The 20,960-nt window shown below is 49.2% G+C and overlaps 1 protein-coding gene across 3 annotated transcripts in view; it reads left to right on the top strand.

Moving 5' to 3' along the window:
• The window catches only part of Eip74ef (Ecdysone-induced protein E74), a 213,876-nt gene that overhangs the window by 18,978 nt on the left and 173,938 nt on the right, over positions 1-20,960 (top strand). For 2 of the 3 annotated variants that reach the window (XM_078188677.1, XM_078188675.1), the window contains exon 1: positions 3,497-4,220. The exons of the other annotated variant lie outside the window; for it this stretch is intronic. The gene's annotated coding sequence lies outside the window, so the exon portion shown is untranslated. Of the gene's footprint in view, positions 1-3,496; positions 4,221-20,960 lie in introns of those variants that run through there. 3 annotated transcript variants of the gene reach the window in all.

Genomic DNA, 20,960 nt, shown 5'->3' with positions numbered 1-20,960 from the left:
GAGAGAGAGAGAGAGAGAGAGAGAGAGAGAGAGAGAGAGAGAGAGAGAGAGAAAGGGAGAGGGAGAAGCGAACTGCGTCCTTTGGATGCGAAATCGCGGTTCGCGGAATCGGCTTGGCGTGCGAACGCGCTCTCGGACGTACCCGTCGAAAAAGAAAGCGCACGGCCGCGCGTGTTTCCGCGTTGGTAGCGAGAGCGTCTAAGATCCGCGGCCGAGTCGAATCGGCCACGTTATGATAGACCGACCACGACGACGACGACGACGACGCCGACGACTCTCCGGTCGTTTCTTTTTCCGTGCGCACCTCTGTGCCGGGGCTCCTCTCTCTCGATAAACGCTCGCGAAGAGCGGCTCGAGAGTCCCGCTCGGCGCGCAATAACGCGCGGCGCGTAAATAGCGATTCGAATGCCAACGCGTTCTGGAAACGCTTACGGAACAGACGTCGCCCGAGGAAGACATTGTCCCTTATTGCATTCAGTCGCACGGTGGTTACATTCTTGTACACCCTCGCCCCCGTCCATGAAGACATATATTCCGGTACATATGTGCGATAGACGGAGCGCGAGAATGCCTCTTGAATATAGAACAAATTACATGCGGACCGTATATTCTCCCGGCTACGTACCCGGCCGAACGTTCTGCCGTGTATACTGCGTGTCCAAGAATGATCGATACGCTTCCGCCGGTTATGCCTCCGTCGTCGCGCGTTCTTCTTTCCATTCAGTTCCCGAGGTTTCTTGGCCACAATCTCGCTTGCTACCAGAACGCTTTAGTCTCCCGGTAATTATTTATATATAAACGAGAAAGCCCGTCAGAATACATAGTATAATTTCGACATGCTGCGATGGAGAGAGATCACAGAGATCAATTACGGTATATTAATCACTCGCTGGGAACGTAATAATTCTTGTTACAGGATAGAAATAGTAAAGGTTTAAACGCGCTAGTAAACTTCATTACTCTTAATTTAATGTAGCAGAGGAGTTTGCGCAATGAACAAGCTGACAACGTATTAAGCCATTCCAAATTTTAAACAAGAAACTAATGTCAGCAGCAACTCCTACATTCGAGGTACTCATGGTCTAAGACACGCTTCAACGACGAGTATTTATGCTCCGTATGCTGTGCATAAAATTACAAAGTGCAAATGCAGACCAGTCTGAGAAAGCTGCGCGCTGCGCATCCCTTCGATAATACGCTCGAGATTCGAGATAAGATTCGGCGAAGTCGTCAGATTATAACTAAATCTTGACACATCGTTCTTTCGATTCCTAATCAATGTACACACCGGGCCTTTCGATCTTTCACGCGCCAGTTCGAATGCCGTTCTCTTTGAGGCTTGAAACCGATATGCTCTTGCTTTTCGAGGGAGAACGTCGAGATTAGGAAACACGTAATCGAAACCTAATCGAGTAGCTGAATCCGAATGGCGCAGCCTTCTCGCAATATTCCCGAAACGAAGTCGCTGTTAGTCGGTGTGCTGCGCGCGGGTTATATAGGACGAGTCTCTCTACCCAGATTGCAATGCGTCGGGTCGAAAGTGGCCGAGTCATTTCCGCACACCCTGTAGAGAAGCTAGAGTCGCGCGCGCGCGCGCGCGCCCGCTCGCACGGATCTATGCGAGCTCGCCGCGGATCTATGCTAGCCCGCCGCGGCACGGAAGGTACTCGCGTTTACACTGCAACCGTATTATACGCGGAGCTTCCTCGGGAATGGAGTGTGTCTCGGTTAGGTTCGTAATTCAGGCAGAAACATACTCGCCGGCGCAGCGGCGGTTAATCACCGTCCGAGAATCGGGGAACTGGACAGAAAAATTAGAGCTCCTTGGGAGATGGATCGCGGGGAATCGAATTCGGAACACTCGAGCGGTCTGCCGGAACGTTTCGGTGCCTGCTGACGGATTGCAACGGTGGTCCGTCGCTGCGAACGAGTATATACGTCGTGGAAAACCGCAATGTAGCGACGCGAAGTGGATACAGTTTGACAGAAATATAACAGTAATATTTACAGTTTTATTTAGCAACTAGTATATATCTTTTTAAGTACTCTTTTTAGCGATGTTTCAATTGTTTCTTATTATATATTTTAACGTTAGGTTTACCGAGCGTTAAGAGCAGCAAGTTTTATATTGTTTCGTAGAAAGAACAAGCATACTGCAATTTTTATCCCCGCGAATCTGCCTTTGTAATATCAGTAATCGTAAATTACTGACGTGGATTTTTTCTATGGTTCGCTGCAATTTTTCGAACATAGATCACGGAATACCGTCTTATTTTCTTGCATAGAGCTAGAACGTCCTTCGCTGAATGCAGCGTTTAACCCTCGTACGTCGAACGCAGGGTCATTTTGACCCGCGAGCAATAAAACATCAGTTTCCAACACAAACATCATTACGAGTCAAACTGATTCTGTATTCGTCTTTCGAGGGTTAATGTATTTCCTATGTGTCGTTGTACTATGTACTGCCAATGTACCTAAATGGCAACACATTCTCATTAATAAATAAATAAATAAATAATAATAATAAATTAGGGACGCGACATTTTGCTTCGTAAACTCGGTGTTAACGATACGTGAGAGAATGAGAATTACTTGTCGGAAACCAGACAGTGAAATGACGATATTTATAGTATATACTCCAGATGAAACCGAGTCCCGACGTGTCCGAGCGTTAATACTACTTGCGTTTTCAGTAGAAACGGACACTCTGGCGTTGGTCCGCGCAATTTTATGGATCAGGATGTGCGAAGATGTGCGAGGCATCGCACGGCGCGGCGCGGCGCGGAGCGGCGCGAGGCTAGGGTCTAGCTCTAGGATGTTTGGCGCGCGCGAGCGCGAGCGCGTTCTGAGCGGGCGGGAGCGGGCCGAGAGAGCAGAGATATCGGTGGTGTGTTGGAGCTTTACTCGCGGATTGTGGGCTGTGTGGTACGTGCGTGCATGCGCCGGCCCGCCTTGAGAGAGTGTGCGACTCGGTGGCCGTGGCTATGGCCTTACGAGCCCCCACCTCTCGCGCTATCGGCTCTCGGCCGCTCCGAATCCGCGCGCGGCGTGGAGCTAGAAACGTGTGCTGTGTGTTCCGTGTTGTGTGTTGTGTGCGCGAGAGCGCGTCTACTCCCCCCCGTACACGCTTCTATGTACATAGAGAGATCGCCTAGAATCCGAGGAGGAGGCGAGATCGCGAGGCGGGCGCGAGCAGGACGGACAGAGAACGCGAGCAGGAGCGAAGGCCGCGCGCGCGCGACGGAGAGAGAATCGCTCGCTAGCTCGCTCTCTAGCTCGCGCGCGAGACAGCCGCGAACGAGCGAGCGAACCGGCGAACTGCTAGAGAGGGGGACGAGAGGGATGAGAGAGAGAGAGAGAGAGAGAGAGAGAGACGAGAGACGAGACGAAACGGGGGAGGGCTACGATCCCGAGGAGGGAGGGGGGTGGGGAGGTGGGTGGAGGATGAGGTGGTGGAGGAGGAAGGAGGGAGAGTGTCGCGAGCGTGTCTAACCTAGGATAGTGGCGTTTAGTGGCGGCTAGGCTAGGCAAACCGAGGCTCGCCGCTCGCGCGTTACGTTCAGTGTTCAGTGTTCGTTCGTTCGCGCTCCGGCCAAAGACTTGCTCGCGCGCACACGCCTCGCGAGTCGTGTCACGCGACCACCCCGCGACGCAACGCTCGCACCTCCTCTCTCAACCCCCGGCCGAAGGCTGCAGGCCCCCCGACAAGGGACCACGAGGGAAACTATACCGATTACGAGAGCTTTTCCACCACGAGAGATCTAACGAAAACGGAGAAACCCGAACTCGACGAAAAGAACCACCGTGCGCGAGCTTGCACCATCCGGCGACGACCGGCGCCAGGTCGCTCGAGCTTCCGCGGATCCAGCGTGGATCCACGACTGCGCGCGAGTGATCGCCCCTTTCGGAGCCGTGGAGACGATCGGTTTTCGGTTTTCGGTTTCCGGGCGGGATCCGATAGACCCGCGGCGCGCCGGAAGTCCCGCGCTCGCGTGTGCCGTTTGTTTACGTTCAAGCTCTGTGACTGGAAGCTAGTGGAAGCGACTGGAAGTGGATTATACGATCGTACGTCTCTGTCCGTCTGTCTATCTGTCTGTCTGTCTGTCTCTGTTTGGAGTGTGTGCGCGGGAAACCGGTGCTCTGTGCGGGATACGCCGGGAAAAAACTGTCCGCGTTTCCGCGTGCAGAGAGCGTTGGACATCTTGAACCGGTACCCACAGGTAAGAATCATCGGAACACGATCGTACGGCGAGATTGAACGCGGCGACGCGACACACGCAGCGCGCGCGCGCGCGCGCGTTCGAATGTCCCGCGATTACATATCCCAGTGTGTCGAGCAAATTAAAACAGCCGATAGCGATCGTTCGGCTAATGATCGCGACCCTCTTCTCCGCACACGGTGTGCCGCGAGAGACAATCGAATTTAAAAGTCTGCCGTGCACGCGTGCTATTGTATAAGAAGCTGTCTAGCGTGTCTGTCCATGGCTGGTCGTTTCTACTTACCGCGTACGCTGCACCGCGCGCACTGCGGATCTTCCGAACCGACTCGAACCGAGAGACGCATCGAACACCGCCGTTGTTTGTCGCTGGATTTCTAGATCATTCGATCCCCGCGATCTATCCGACGTTCGTTTAAAGCGTCGACGGCCTTCCGCAAACTTCTCGACCGTTTAACGTGTCTTCGTGTTAGAGCGTCGTTTCTCCGGCGATGTTTGTTTCGTCTCTTATTCTTATTCTCGTATTGCATTGTCGTTCGCGAAGGACTTATTTTCGATGCGTGACTCGGAGCCGAGCTTACGTTCCGTTCGAGACGAGAGTTCCTGACTGCTAATTTACTAAGTTTCGTACCGAAAAGTTTCGTGCCGAAACAGTCGTGTGTCCGTGTAGAGTTTGTTGTTTTCGGAAAAACGGCGATCGATCGAAGATAGAATGGTTCGACGAACGCTGGTTTCCCGAAGATGCGGTCCGATAATGGTCGGTCAACGAAAGCGTCGCGATCGAATGACCAAGGAGGGAGAGATTACCTAACCAGAAATCTTTTCTCCGGGTAAAAGCGAATCTCGAGCTCGGTCGGGCTCGCTCGAGCGCTCGGCTGGCGAAGCTAGCGCGCGCGAGTGGTGGGTCTGGTCGTGTGTCTGGGGTGAAAATGAGCAACCGGACGGTAATCGCATACGATCTAGGAAGTGATCACGCATTATGGTTCGGTATACCACCAGATGGATCGGTTTACATAAAAACGATTAAATTCTACGGCGTGCCCCCTCGGTTCTCTCTACGGTCAGTTTATAGACGCAATTGTAAACAGCGTTTTACGAATCGATACCTTTCTCCCCGCGCGGCACCCCCCTCTTCCTCTCTCTCTCTCTCTCTCTCTCTCTTGCTTTCTCTGTCTCTCTCTCTCCTTCTCTCTCTCTCTCTCTGTCTCCCTGACTCCCTCCCCCTCCGCGAGCTGCCTCTGCTGGTCGAGAACGTAGCTCGCGTTACTATTCTATCGATTATATAAAATTATCGTAACGGTCGCGCGCGGAGAAACTTGTGTGGCTCCGTGTACGGTCGTTTCTACCTTTGAGCGCGATACACTCGCCGACCGCCGGGCCTAATAGTCCCAATATTTCTCTTCTGTGAATTGTTTCGCAATCGCGCCCACAAAGTTGCAAGGCGCAACAGTCGTATCGGGTCTCTAGGAACGCTCGCTTCTAGTTCTTCGTGTCCACTAATGCCAGCCGGTACAATTTCACCTCGCGCGTACCCGATTTTTCAACCCCTGTCTCTCGGCTTTCGTTATTGAAACGATAAACGACTCGGTCTGTAACATTTACCGTTCATTTTCATTGAGAATAACAAACGATTCGGCACTTTGAAAAATTCACGATCCGTCGAACGTACAGGCTCGATCGAACGTATCATCCCTTCTTGGAAGTCGGTCCAACTTCGAATTGTTCGCAGCATATATGTAACATGATTGACTGAATTATATATCTCTGGGATTCTAAATGTATTTAAGCTAAATACTTCTGTCTGCCAGCTACGAACTGGTTTTGGATGTTCTCTTCAACCGCTAATAGCCATTACAAAATCGTCGATTTCTTCTTCACGCGACGCGGCTTCGAACATGCGATCTCCTCCATTATGTCATTCCGCGTTCGATACCTCTTGTAACAATTCTATTTGCAGATTTGTTAACCTATTCGCGTATACCAAAGGGTATCTCAGGTGTACATGAAATGATTAATCAATCGATAAATAAATATTTCCAGTAGACATTTTTATAGTATATTGAATTTGAGAAATGGACGTATGCCTAATACAAGGACAAAGTTTTGTTGAAAAATGGGAGAACAGTGGGAGCTGCAGCGTGGAGCTGGATCTTCGCGTTGCAACGCATTGCACGCGTCCGATGTAAACAGACGAGAGCGGCCGGGGATGATGGCTCGGGCTCTCTCTCGTGCTCGTGCAGGTATCCGCGGGCAGAAATAAGACGCAACTATATTTCGTCCACGTATTTTCAGCCTAGGCCAACCTTCGGCCCTCGAGCGTGTCCGCCTGCTGTTTCTTTTTCTCTCTTTCCCGCGTTCCTCGTCGCTCCTCCCACTCGCGATCGTGTGTACCCTCGCCGCTTTGGCTTCAACTCAGAAGACTTCTCGCGACTCTCTCTAATATAGTTAAGAGATTTATAGTAAAGCGCGCGGTTTCGCGCTCTCGTCTCTTCCTCTCTCTCTCTCTCTCTCTCTCTCTTTACCTCGCCGTCTCTCTTTTTCTTTCTCGCCCGCTCTCTCGCTCACTCTCTCTCTTTCTCTTCGGGCGTTCGTTCTCTAATTCTCTCGACCGGTTACGTGGCGACCTTCGCGGCGCCCAGGGCCGAGGGCCAAAACCGTCGAGCGTGTGCTAGCGAGCGCGCGTGCGACCGACCGACGCTACAGCGTCGCTATACCTTCGATAAATATTGAGATGCCGGCGAGCTATAAGGGCCCCGTAGCCTCGCGCCCCATATAAACCAGCGTCCCTGAAGTTCGGCACCACGTGGACCTCGCCCAGTCCACCTACCGCGATCACGCTCCTCCGCGTCGATCGCGTCTTCGTCCCGTTCCTCTCGGAAATCAAAACCGACGCGGGGACGTCTTGTAAGTTTCCCAACTTTATCGGCGGCACGCGCTCGAAATATTCAGCCGATCGAGACCGGGATCGGTCTCCTCCTGGAAGACGGCAATACGATGCGCCGCGAAGGATTAGGGTAGCGAAGCCCGGTTACCGTGGCACAGACGTTTCAAATGACATTAGTCGTAATATCGTCTCGGATAACATGTTATTTAATTTTCTAATCTTTTGGAAGAATTGTTTGAGCTAATTGTGCCGCTAAATTTAATGTTTGCTGTTTAGTTTAAAACTTGCGTTGATTTTGTAAGATAAAATGTTCTTTCTTTCGACCAATTTGAAACGAAGGAATAATGAGATCATTTGATATTTGAAATCACTTTACTTCAAACGAACTGATATTATTTTTATTTCCGAGTAACGCTATTAGGAGTAAATATCTGAAATGAATTATATTAAATAGATATTTTTTATTTTTATTTCGAATAGTATTTATCTAGGTGTGCTATAGGGTGATCAATCATTGCTGCGCATAAAACATATTAAATTCTATATTAAAAATAATTCAATAATTCGTTTGTTTAATCTATTTTATTCTTTTATTATCTTTATATGCTCAGCTAGCCTATCTGTATTTAATAAAATGTGATTCTTGATGCAAAATAAAAATGGCCTTCGTCGAGCACAAAGTCCAGATTGCAAACATTGTTTATTAATGCTTTTGACTTTAACGTGTTTCTCTGTTTTGTATTTCACTTAACGATTTCTATCATGGAATCTAATGATTAGATAGCCACCGTTTTCAATAATAACCAGAGCTGTGCCATTGGTTCAGCATCGATACAGTCATAACCCTGGCAAGAGTAAGCTCGGAACATCGAGAAACGTGGGATATGTAAGTTACGTTCCATTCAAGCTAACGATTAGAGAATTACGAGCAACTGAAGCCGGCAAAAACACGTCTGGACAATGTCAACGAAAAATTTATCCGTGCTCCACGGTCAGCGAATTGTAAAAATGTTAATTTTCCAGTGAAAAACTCGAGGACACGGTTGTTCTTTTAAATTGGGACCATATAATTTTTTACGCGACATACCAGCCGACATTGAGACAAATCCGATCGCATAGGACAAATGTGTATTTGTTATGTAAGATCGAGGAATTAAGCAGACAACACAGTAAGAAAGAATCCCTTTACAACGTGTGACAAATGCTATTCTTTTCACGACTAGACTTTATCACGAAGTTTAGAAAACCGTGAAACTTGCAAGCATTAATAAAACAAAAATGCGATAGAAATGGACGATCAATGCATTTACTATTATTTTCAGTTACACCTAGAATACTTGAAAGAATTCGACAATTTCTAATACGACAAACTGAAACCTGCATTATTGCAGGAATAATGGAACGTTTCTTACAAGTGTTGCAATATATCAGCAATATCTTCGAAATCTTATATCTTTTCAATGATGCATTTTTATGTATAAATTGATTGAACAGTTTTCTTCTGCTTGATCTCAATAACACATGGTACAAATATGACCGAACCTTTTCGAAAACCCTGCACACATTAAACACCGCGCATAGTGAAAACGACCAGAATAAAAGTTCAGAACGATGCCGATCCGAAAACAGTGTTCATTTCGAAAGATTTGACGGCAGAGTTTTAGTTGTGTTTTTTCGAGCTCGTTTGAATCGCTGCTGGAACTAATTGATGCGCAATCGGTGCCCGGAGAGATTCGCGAGCCGGCCCGCGCGCGCGATATTCGCTCGTCCTTGCCGCGCGCGTACGTTCTGCGTTCTGTTGGTCGGTTCGACAGCGGCAATTACGCGACTCTTGGATAAGAGCGCGGCGCACGTAACGCGTCTGGCGTTCAAGATCGAGGCCTGCTGCGTCGATGTTTACTTTGCGCGTTGCACAGCGTTCTCCGCGACATCCAAAAATAATGATGTCGCGTCGCGTCGCCGCTTGCACCGCGTCGCCGCCGTGTCATCATCGTTATTATTTTGTTCCGGCTAAGGAAAACAATCGGTGGGCGGTCTGGGTCAGTCGTTGCGGCACCGCACACGTTTCTTCAACAAACGAATCGGCCGTGCCGCGGCAGGCCTCGAAGGGCATCCGCGTGGCGAAATATAGGTCGGATTCCCTGCACCTGCCTCGCGTTCGCCCATATCGCGGGACTCCGATACCGCGCCCCGAGTCAGCTAGCCCCCCGCGTGTCCCCCCTTTCCTCTCTGTCGAGGACTTGAGGACGAGGCAGCAGCCCGAGCCTTGAAGCCGGCCCGGTAAAAGTAAATGACCTTAGAGCCGAAGCCTCCGCGAAAAAAAGTGATCGTACGTGCGACCTATCGCCCGGCTAGGTCTACGAACCCAAATTGGGCCAGAGCCTTGACTCTCCGGCGACTGCCGGCTGGAGAGGTGGGGAGAGTTGGGCCTCACCCGGTCCTCGGCCCCCACCACCGCACCGCGGTGAGGGCCCTCGTCGGTTTCCCCACCAGGTTTTTCGAATATCCGCGCGCCTCTACTCGTTCATACGTACCAACGACCTTCGAGTCTCGCTCGACCGTAGACTGGACCTAACCTTTCCCGTGCCAGGCAGGGCCCCCCAGTGCCCTGACGTAACACCGAGAACGATCGCCCTGCGTGTAGGTAGGCGGGTCGCCCCTAAGACCATGAAAAACTCGGTCATGGTCAAGGCTATCGAAAACTCTTAGAGGAAACAAAAATTCCCCGTGCCGAGCACCGTACGGACTCTCCGGTACGCTCCTCCGGCCGGCTGCCGAGGTGAATCGATTCGACCCAATCACGGATGAGTCCGTGTTTCTGGCTTTTCACTTTCGGGGACTTTCTTTGACGTTCGCTCGACACCGTGCATTTTTATGCGTTAGCAGAGGCGTCCCGCTTTGCACGCTGCGAACAACGATGGTTGTTCTAACTCTTTATAATACGGTTACATCCACGGCTACGTTGATTAACGTTTCTTCCACCTTGACACTAGATTTAAGCACTAAACCGTTATCTGAATAAATTAAAATTAGAAACTTCATTCATTTGTAATAAAAATAGTAGAAAGTTTAAGCACATTCCGTCCTGTCGTTCTTATAAAGCAACACGTGTGTTAGTCAGTTTTATTAATTGGCAGATTTCGAGTTAATAATTTCTCTGATAGAACCAGACAATTTTGTTTCCTGAATATCGTTCCCAACATTTATATTTAACAGTTGGAAAGTGGACGGTCGTAGAGCGGTGCCGAGTCACATCCGACTCAGGTTGAATTAGCGTAACTCGGACATGAAAAAGAAGATAAAAGGTTTGTTGTCAGCCGAGACCACGATGAAAGGTATCAAGCTTCTATAATTTTCTTATAACATTGTTGAACCCTCGTCCGAGTCGATCCGCTTCGTATTCGGCGGTTCTCGGCGAATCAAACGAGACGGCGATGTTTAGAGTCAGCCGGTGTTTCTCGATGCATCGCGCTCCCATATACGTATATATCTGTAGGAGTAGTCGCCTGATATTTCCACGATTTAACAAACACAGAGCCGACACGGCCACTGTTGCTCCAGCGTTGCAATTAAAAATCGTTCCCGGTCGCTCGCGACCGTAGCAGTAGGTATGAAGCGAGAATAATGCTGAATCAAATGTTATTGCTGCGCCGATTAAACAATTATTCCTCGGCTGTGTTTAGCTCACCTTGGAACGGTTTACCTTCAAAACAGCGGAATGTACGATTAAGTGCATGCCTCTTGAACCGAGTGTGTCTGGCGGCACGCTCGTTGTCGCGCGAGGGCGTTAGATTCGAAACACGCGAACCAAATGGAACTTTGTCAACGATGAAATAATAACTCGATCGCGGCGGCTGCGTCGCGGACCGATCACTCTACTTCTCTTTTTCTCACGCAGCATCTTCTTATGTCGTTTTCTTTTTCTCGCTTCTTTCTATGTCCTTGCATCTCTCTTGCTCTCTCTTCCTCTTTTTCTCTATTTATCTCTATCTATCTATCTATCTATCTATCTCTATCTATCTATCTCTATCTATCTATCTCTATCTATCTATCTATCTATCCATTTATCCCTTTATCTATATTTTCTTGCGATTAACAGAAAAACGTTCACGATCGCCTCAATTAACGTAATCGATGAAATTGCAGCGCGACACGTGAACGCCGAGCGGGACACGTGGCCGTCGGGGACGCGTGAACTTCGTTTGGCCGCGAATCCGCGCAAGTGGCACGAAATCGTTTCTCAAGGAATTTCGATCGCGATACGGCGCGCATTTTATTTCCCGCGTTGCGCGTTATGTAACCCGGGGCGCCGCCCAAAAATTATTCTCGTACCGAAGGATCTTGCCAAGGGGGTGGAGAAAAGTGTGCTCAAGAGACTTTCTTACCCTCTTTCCGTGGGAACGTCTCGGTTTCACCATCTGTTCCCCTCTTTCTCTAGAATCCACGATCGGCGGATCTACTTTTCCACCGGAGAATGTCGATCTCGGTTCGCGCCACGTTCGCAAACTATAGATTTCATTTCTTAATCTCACCTTAGCAAAATCGTTCGGCAAAGAAACAGATTCGTATCGACCACCTGTCGATACCACCTTTATTCCAATCGATGCAAAACACTTTTGCACAAGGATCGACTTATTAGCAACAATTCGTCAGAACGGTGTTTTTAGTGATCGGTTTACGGAATCTGCATCACGGCGCTGCACGACTGCCATAAATTACCGGTGATCTGGGAAACGTTGTGGATGAGTCAGAACGAACGACCGGGGCGCGGAGGAGTCCGGCTAGTCCGAGTAAATCGGAAAACAGTTCGAAGGTGGAAATAGAGCGGCGCGTCGCGTCGGTAGCCGCGCGCATGGAATTCTAGCGGGCGATTCCGGTGCGCGATGATGTCACAGGCTTGTCCATCGGTGAGAGATCGTTTAACTTGGCACTCTCAGGCCGAGGGAGCCTCGGCCCCGAGAAGACCGAGTCCCCGGAGCCGAGAGACGAGAAGAGCGAAGCTAGCAACACGACAACTCGGCGCAGCTCGCAGCGCAATAAAAACGGAAGGCTGCGCGATGTTGGAAGGCCGCTCTCGCAGCAGCAACACCTATGGCATACATACGTATATGCCTATAGTATACCGCGTTCGACTACACTCGCTCGCTTCTGTTTCTATCGGCGGTGGCATTCTCGCTTCCCTTTCCTACGACCTGTCTATTCACGATCAAGATCGCGTCGAGATCCACGCCGATCTGCGGCTTCGATTCGGTGACGTTTCGCCAAACTATCGGCTTCTGGATCATCCCACAGCTGTGAGGATTATCATTTCCTTGCGAAGAAGGAAGTCTTGTAATAATTAACATTAAAATTATTATTTGTTGTGTATAGTAATAGTACTGTAATATCATATTGTATATAGTACTGTTATCATTTATTGTATGTAAGTGAGAAAAGATATTACTTTCAGGTATCGCTAATTTTTCACTGGATCTTTAAAATTTATTTTCGCTGCAAAATATTTAGCAAATTGAACGTGACTAGGATCTTCGGAATACGAAAGAGTTAACCTACTATGACCTATGTTTAATATCGATTTCGAAGAAGTCTGACACGTTAAAAGATCAATTAAACCGACATTCATTTATTTTATCTGACAAGAGAACCTATGAAGACGAAGGTGATGACTGAACAATATAGTCGATGCGTGACACGTAAACCAAAATGCAAATTGAATTCAACGAAAAGTAGTTGAAACAGAGGAAAAATGTGCATCGAAATGGAAAGAATCGAGAACGAGAAAAGGAAAAGAGTTCCGCGTTGAAACGAGGAAAGGTGGCAAGGCGAGAGCAAAAAGCCAGGAGAGACCGCGGATCGCGAATATCGGAACGATGCCCCTCGATCCGCGCTAATTACCCTGTTTACGCGGTGCGTCAACGAGAGATCTCGATCTGGCGTGGCACATCGCGCAATTATGCAAATCCCGGCGCGCGCGCGCGCGCGCGCGAATCACGGTTGAAGAGTGAGCGATTTCAACGATTCGTTCGCCGGATCGACCAGGCGCGCAAAGAAACCGCGGGCCTCCGTTCAAAGTTCGGCCCCGTGTCGACGTGTGTTACTTTCTGTGCAGCTTGCACAACCAGCCTAGTAACATTCTGATACCGATAAATTGCAACGATGTTACGAGTTTCGGATTTATGTGGCGCAAGAACCGTACCTCGGCCGTAAGGATAAGCGGCGACGCGCGCGATTGTGACAGTGAGCCGCGCCGCTTTTGCGATCGCAGCCGATCGAGGCTGACACGACGATCTCGGTCAGTCGGTAGAACGCGACACGCTTTGCCTAATTCGACGTCGATTTCGCCGTCTGTTTGTCTCTGCGGAAAATTATGGCACTTCTTTGGAACGGCGTTCTCGTTGAACGCGCTCGGCCGATCAATTCACGATATGTACTTGATTTTAGTTAGACGCGCTCCATTGAGCGAGAGAACTCGATCTCTCGTCCGACGATCGACGAATCCTTGGCCGATCTTTTATTTCTCTTAAGTTAATTTTACTTATTTATACGTTATTTAACTTATTTACATTATTTAACTTACTTACATTATTTAGCTTACTTACTTTATTCAACTTATTTACTTTATTTAACTTATTTAACCATTTTTATATTAGGAAAAGAGTAAATTACGTAATCGAAACTATCGCATCATTAAAAAGACTTGTTTTAAATTTAGCAGGATTAGCCGAAAATATATGTCTATCTTATCGCTATCGCCGTCAACGAATTGAATTGTCTCCGTGCTAATTATTCGAGGCTTGATAGTGAAATCGGATGCATCGGTCCGAAAACTGTGACCAGATTAAATCGAGGAACAGTTGTTCCGTCGAATGCGTTGCAACTGCACCGCCTAAAATGAAGTCGGGTATTTACAACGGGAATAAATAGGACACGTAACCGGAGATACGATTCTGGTGGCTGTTACGCTTCGAAATAGCTCGTCACTTCCGATATAACCTTTTCATTACGGTCATTCTCTCTCTCTCTCTCTCTCTCTTTCTTTCTTTCTCTCCGTCGAGTACTTTGTTGCGTTTACCCGCGACGACCCGAGTCCACCGCACGCCGCGGAACCGGTTTAGATCGGAGATCACCGAGGAACGATCCCACGTCGACCGTTGCTTTTATTTACTCGAATTTCGGCGATCATCACCTGCGATCAGCCGTGATAGATATTACGGATCACTGATAGATTTGAAACGAGAGGAGGACGTGCTGAAAACTGTTATTAATATCGCGCCGCGCCGGCAAGATCGCAGGCGCGCGGAGGGCCTCGAGGATCGTGTGCGCACTTAACGTGTCACGTGAGCGGAGCCACCGCGAGTAATTGATACACCGGTATTTCAATTTCAATTTCGATTTTGACGAGACGGCCCGGTGCCTGTGCACCGCGGGAACGGTCGCAATTAAGATTAATTAACGAGGCCGCCCTGTCTCTCGTTGCCAGTCGGTCCGAATTTTCAACCGTCGCCGCCTGCGAACCGTCCCGATCCGGGTCACCTGTCCCACCTTCGATATTTATCCCGCGCGCGCGGATCCGGAAGCGGAGACCGCGTCCGCGCGATTCAGAGTTTAACCCCCTCGACGTACGATTCTCTTCGCATTTACTGCGATTAGGGATCTTTCGATTGGTATCATTTCTTAGAAGGGATAGAACATCAATGTTTATTCCGTGCCTGAATTTACTAGGATGCTTAAATATTAATAACAAGGGATCAGAATTTTATTCTAATTTTAAAGAAGAGAATAACATCTATTCTCCATAATTTCATTGCTGGTAATTTCCATCAAAATTTTCCGAATTCGAAAATCGCGAGATGGACTCGTCAAAGTACGCCAGGGGGTTAATCTAGTCTTGAAACGAGTTCCGCCGAAAGCTGCGATAGTTCGAGGGATCGATCGGAACCAGCGAGCCCGGACCGTCGGGGACAGGACGACTGGCGTGAGAGGGTTTTACGAACCGGCGGTTGTCAGGACCACGAGCCTCGAGTAGACGCGAATTATGGAAAAAGGAAAAACCGAACGTGTCTTTATCGATGATCCACCTCGCGGACGCGGGGCCCCATCGAGCGAGTCCGTTGAAAAGTGTCCGTCGGCTTCGGCAAAGAAGCTGTCCCGCTTGCCAATGACCATTAAAACGCGGCGTGACTTAACGATATATCGTCGATGCCACGTTCGAAAACATCAATGCTATTTCCACGTTGCTCTATCGTTCGCCGCGACATGATCGATATCTGCGCGGGTTTTCATTGGCCCCCGGTATTTCATCCTCCAGTTCACAGATTCTAATGGCGACTCGTGACGTCGTTCTTTTATTCATAGATTCTTATCAAATTCTTCGGGGTCCTGTCAAGGAACTCAACACCGACTTGTTCCAATTTTCTATTCCAGGATTATTGGAAATAGAAATTTGGAAATAGAAATTATTGGAAATAGAAAAAAAAAGCTTGATTAAATGCGATCTTACAGTTTTTGTAAGATTATTATATTATTATTGCTATTACTCTTATTATCATCAGTTATTATTTTCTTCTTTTTTCCTTTTATTGTTATTTAATTCGTATCCAGTATCATTATGATTTTCATTAGCATCACAATTTTTATTTTTCTATTTCTTTCATATTACATTTCTTCTTTTCCTTTCTTTTCAATGAAAAATAGAATAAATAAATATCGTACGCGATTTCTCAACAGTGGAGAAAATATTTCTCAATTTAGACACACGAAGAATCAGGTTCTATTCGCCATAGAACAAAGGACCGCGATCCGCGTTTAATAGATCGTGTCACGAAATTTCGCTGGCGAGTCTGTGCCGTTGTTATCGCGCGAGGGGGGTTAAACCGCTCCAAATGATCGGTCTTTTCGGAATGTTCCTATCGACGGGCAATGATGGCTAGCCAAGATCCGATGGAAGCCCCGTTGATGAAAATTCCCGCGGCGTCCGTTCGCGGATTTCAGTACGCGTTTCACGATCCGCTTTGCCCTCGAGTCGGTTCTGTGTGACGTCGTGTTCCCGGCTCCAAAAAAGCGCAAGTCGAGTCGAATCGAGGAAGCGGAGGGAGAGAGCGAAACGATCGAGCACCGGAGCGAGAGAGATCCTCGCCTTGCCCGGGGCACAAATCAAGGCCCTTCTTTGCTCTCGAAGGCCCCACATGACTCAACCTTATTATTATTGTTAGTTTTACACCGACACCGGAGCGCGCTCGCGCACACGTGTAGCGCTCGCGAGCGCTAGAGTTTCTCTCGCGCGACCTCTCCCTTTCTCGCTCTTTCTCTCTATCTATCTATCTCTATCTATCTATCTCTCCTACCAGCCAGCTCGTGGAAGCGTATCGCGCGGAGAATGCTCGCGAGAGAGGATTCCGGTGTGTTGGTGCCGCGAGATAGACTAGGAAGTGCAAATCACGCGCTAACACTGTATCCGCGGCGAACCGAACGTTCCCACCTCGTCAGGGACGTTTAAGATGTTATTTTCAACGCCTCGGCCCGCGGATCTCGCCAGCGAAGCGAGAGGGAGAGATAGATAGATAGAGAGAGAGAGAGAGAGAGAGAGAGAGAGGGAGAGAGACGCGGAGCCCACGCGTCGGCCACGATCAAAGCGCCGCGCCGCCGAATCTCCCGCGGTTGACATTGGCCCCGCGTCGATTTTCGCCACGAAGAGACCCGACGTCAGAGTTTCCCGACGTGCGTCACCGTGCGCCGGCCAGCACCCATGAATCGCTCGTTAAGAGCCGCCAGGATTTGTTTACTCTGCACCGAAACACCGGAGTTCCGCGATCCGATGTTTATCGATCGCGGAGGCCGAAGGGAAATTATTATTAGCGTCGATCGCCGCTGCGAAAAATCGTAACGCTTGTTCCGCTGCACCGCAGCGCTGATCCCGATCGAGGGAACGCGCGGATCGAAGATCGCCGCGACGATCGATCGCCAATGCGGAAATCGCGTTTCCTGGTCGACCTCTTGGAAGAAGGCGAACGAATCCAACGATGTTCGATTCTCACCGCGTTGTGAACGCCTCTGGCGGTCCACTGACAGGTTTGCCGATCGGCCGTACACGCGCGCATACGCATCCGACCTTTATCTTCCGTATCGTGGCCGCGCCATTGTTGATCCGCGCCGTGCTAGATAAAGATCGACGGTTCATTTGGAGGCGAGGTTTCGCGTTGGTTCATAGTGCGCGCTGCGCTCTTTCTCTCTCTCTCTCTCCCTCTCTCTCTCTCTCCCGCGATCTGCTCTCCGCAGCCTCTCTGTCTCTCTGATTATCGTTTAAATTCGAGGACGGTCGTGATCTGGAATTTTCCGCCGCGCGCGGTCTCTCCCCCTGTTTCGTTCGGTTCCCGCGGCGACCTTGGTTTGTTTATGGACTGCGAATCGTTTTGCAACGGCATTAAATTGCTCTCCGCAGCCGTTGTTTTTTCGGCAAATATTTTGGTAACGCCCCGGCTCGGTTGACAGCGCGATTGCGAAACCGTCGCCGACGAAACTCCCGCCCGATCGATCCGACGCGACGCGACGCGACGCGACGCCGACGACTCGCCGCCGTGTAGGGGAAAATCCGTCGTCGGTCCCGAAGCGGATCCGTACCGATAGAATCGCGCGGCGCCGGCAGGACCGGCCGCGGGGTCCTAATCGCGGCCCGCTCTCGCGGCTCTACGGCGGATTTATCTCGCGGATTGCCGTTATCGCGGCTCCGACCTCCGGCGATTCAAGATCGGAGCGAGGGCAGCGCCGTAAAACCCGATACCCGAGCGGCGATCGCGATATCGATGTCTCCGCGTCTTTTCTTCGAGTTTTCTGTCGCGTTCCCCGCGCATTCATAAAACTCCCGGCCCGCCGCGTGGACCGGCCTCGAGAGTTTCTACGATCGTCATTACGCCTCCAAGGCGCTCGCTCGTCGGCCCTGGACCGACGTCGCCGTCTACCTCTGTAGCGCTTCGTCCTCTATAGTTTATACTCTATTCTATAGTCTGTGCTATCGTCTAACGCGAACGAGCGAGACCGATCCGACGCTGGACAGAGACGGGAGCCTATTCTCGTCCACCGAGTCGCTCTCTCTCTCGCTTTTTCTCCGCGTCTCGTTATCGCGGTCGATCTCCCTCGCGCGTACAAACGCTCGAATCTCTAGCCAAGTACGTCCAATTATCGCTGCGAGACAACGAGAACCAAGGTTTCGCGTCCACGAATCTCGATGACCGAGACAGTTTTCGGATCGTGTCGAAATCACAAGGAAATCCACGCTGATCCGTCGCACGTGGCGCGATCGGGGCTGCTCGCTGGCGAAAATGTTTCTCAAGTTGTTCCATTGTCTATTGCGGGAAATGGATACAAACGAGCCGACGTGTCTCGAATGTCTCGCGAATTATCCTAGGAACGTATGTCGTTCGATGTAGTGTGAAATATCGTTTAAGGTTTCGGTTTGAGGAAAATGACTGACCTGTGTTTCAACATAACCACGTTGTTCTTATTGCCTGACGATTACGAAGGACATTGCGTTAGACAGATTACTGTGCAAATTGTTAATTAAATTAATGAATGTTTTGGGGAACATTTCTTTGCGAAGGGAGCATTAAGGTATTTTTAACATTATCTGATCAATTTAAAATGAAGAACTAACGAAATAATTTATTGTTTGATGTTATCTCAAATGCGTCGATATTATTTATATTTTTAAATAACGCTACTGAAAGTATCAATACAAGATAAATGATCTCGAATAGTTATTTTTTTTATCTTCATTGCGAATTAAATGCACCAAGATCTCAGACCACTAATAACGCGAGCTGTAATGTTATTCTGTATAGAAATTAAAATAAAAAATGTATGTATTACCGGCAAATATTAAGTTAATATAAAATATAAAGTTAATATTTGCCGGTTGCAGTTGCATTCGCGTTCGGATACCGTATATCGTTTTATGGAGTCCCATTCTACGGAATCGTCGCGAGAGTCGTACAGGGGACCCAGTGTCACAGTCCCCACGGTGGAACCCATAGCCAAGCTAGATTCCTAAGGGACGCGGCGAGCTCTCCCGGTAGCATAAAACGTGGTCGTATCATTGGTCGACTTAATTATCGATCACAGGCGATTCCATAAACACAGCCGGGAGAGTGCAGCGTGCTGCGCTCGCCTCGCTCGGCGACGAGCCGAGCCGAGATTCCCGCGCTTCTCCGGGGCCCCGACTAAGGTTATGGCTTGCTCTAGGAGTGCATTAACCCCCGTCAGCTCGAGAGCACACCGTAGAAGAAGTGCACAAGTGGCGGGAGGAGGGGAGGCCCGGAGAGAAGAACGAACTTCTCTCTGTTGCTCCCGCAGCTCTCTCCTCGTTCCTGCTCTCTCTCTCGCTCGCTCTCTCTCTCTCTCTCTCTCTCTCTCTCTGTGTCTACCTCTCTCTTACTCTCTCTCTCTCTCTCTCTCTCTCTCTCTGTTACTCTCTTTCTATCTCACTCTTACTCTCTCTTTCTCTCTGTCGTGCTCACAGCAGCGAAGCTAGGAGTCGTGCTCGCCTTGGCGAGTGCAATGTAAGCGCTTTTGCGAAGTCAGGGGCGGCCTAGGAACGAGCCGTAGCGGGGCTTCGGGGGCGAGGGGGGCCGGCCAACAGGAGGGTTAGCCAGCTAGAAGGTGGTTAGGCTGTTGTCGGGGACAACGTTCACAGCGTTCCAACGTTCGGCGAGCAGGCGGCAACGACGGCCAGACTTTCTCCGGAGAGCGAAAGTGAGAGGCCCTCTCCCCCCCGCGGCCCTCTGCACGTCGAGGGGACACGAGGGGGGCCAGGGTTCTTGCTTTCACCGTGGGGCCCCCGCTACGTCGATGCACTTTTCCGCGACGCAGAAACGATGCATCGCCGCTGTCGACGGTCTCTCTCGTGGCCTGTTCCGGCGAGAAGAAAAACGACGGCGAGGAGAACCGTGATGCGGGCCCCGGCGAATTTAGAAAATTACCTCCGGGTCTTACGGACCCCTAATTCGCTGGACTACGTACTTTTTCTTCCGACCAGAGTTTGAACAAATTTATTCGAGTAACGAATAACAGAGAGTAATTTTTATTCGAACGAGGATTATGTTTTGATTTGTTATAAGCGTATGACGGATGGCTATGTACGCACCTGAGGAAATTACTAATAGAACGGAAGAGCTTTCATTCTTTGATACTCGTATTTGTTTTAATAAAATTAGTCTTGTCGAAAGAAAAAATTCAGGAGATCTGGGAACTAAGAATTTCTGAAAATATTCAGAACGACGATATTTTTACGCATCGAATTATTCGGATCAGGAATTCATACTTAAATTAACATTATATCGAACTATTTTTATACACGGCTCAGTCCTTAAAAATCTCATTAATAGGTTTTAAGCCTTTACAATATTAAAAACAATATTATTGCAGCGTTAAATCGTACGAACATACGAAAAGAAGAAGAAATAAATATCGAGTACAAAACAATATCTTCAAAAACACGAGTAAAATAATTATAGGAAAAGCGTGTGTAATTAGTAGAAGTGCAACGATCTGCGCACCATAGTCTTGCTGCAGTTCTTTTCAACGAGTTCTGCCGTTTCATAGAGTACATTGAACCGGATAACGATCGACCAACCGGCGAAGTCGCCGGTGACAAAGAGAAACTTCCGGCTAGCGGACAGCGGCAAAACGTTTTCGGTGAATTTCGCGCGAGCGCGGCGGGGTGTCGTTCGCCGAAATTTTTAATTAAAATCTCGGGTTCGCAATCGACCGGAAAACTAGAACGCGGCTCACGGTGTACGGCTGTGATGCCGACGCACGACACGCAACGGTATCGGTCATCCGATCCCCGTGCGTCGAACGCGAAAGCT

The sequence above is a fragment of the Augochlora pura genome, chromosome 8 (assembly GCF_028453695.1).
Source record: "Augochlora pura isolate Apur16 chromosome 8, APUR_v2.2.1, whole genome shotgun sequence".
In the NCBI taxonomy this organism is placed as follows: domain Eukaryota; kingdom Metazoa; phylum Arthropoda; class Insecta; order Hymenoptera; family Halictidae; genus Augochlora; species Augochlora pura.
This window is presented reverse-complemented; position numbering and strand designations above follow the sequence as displayed.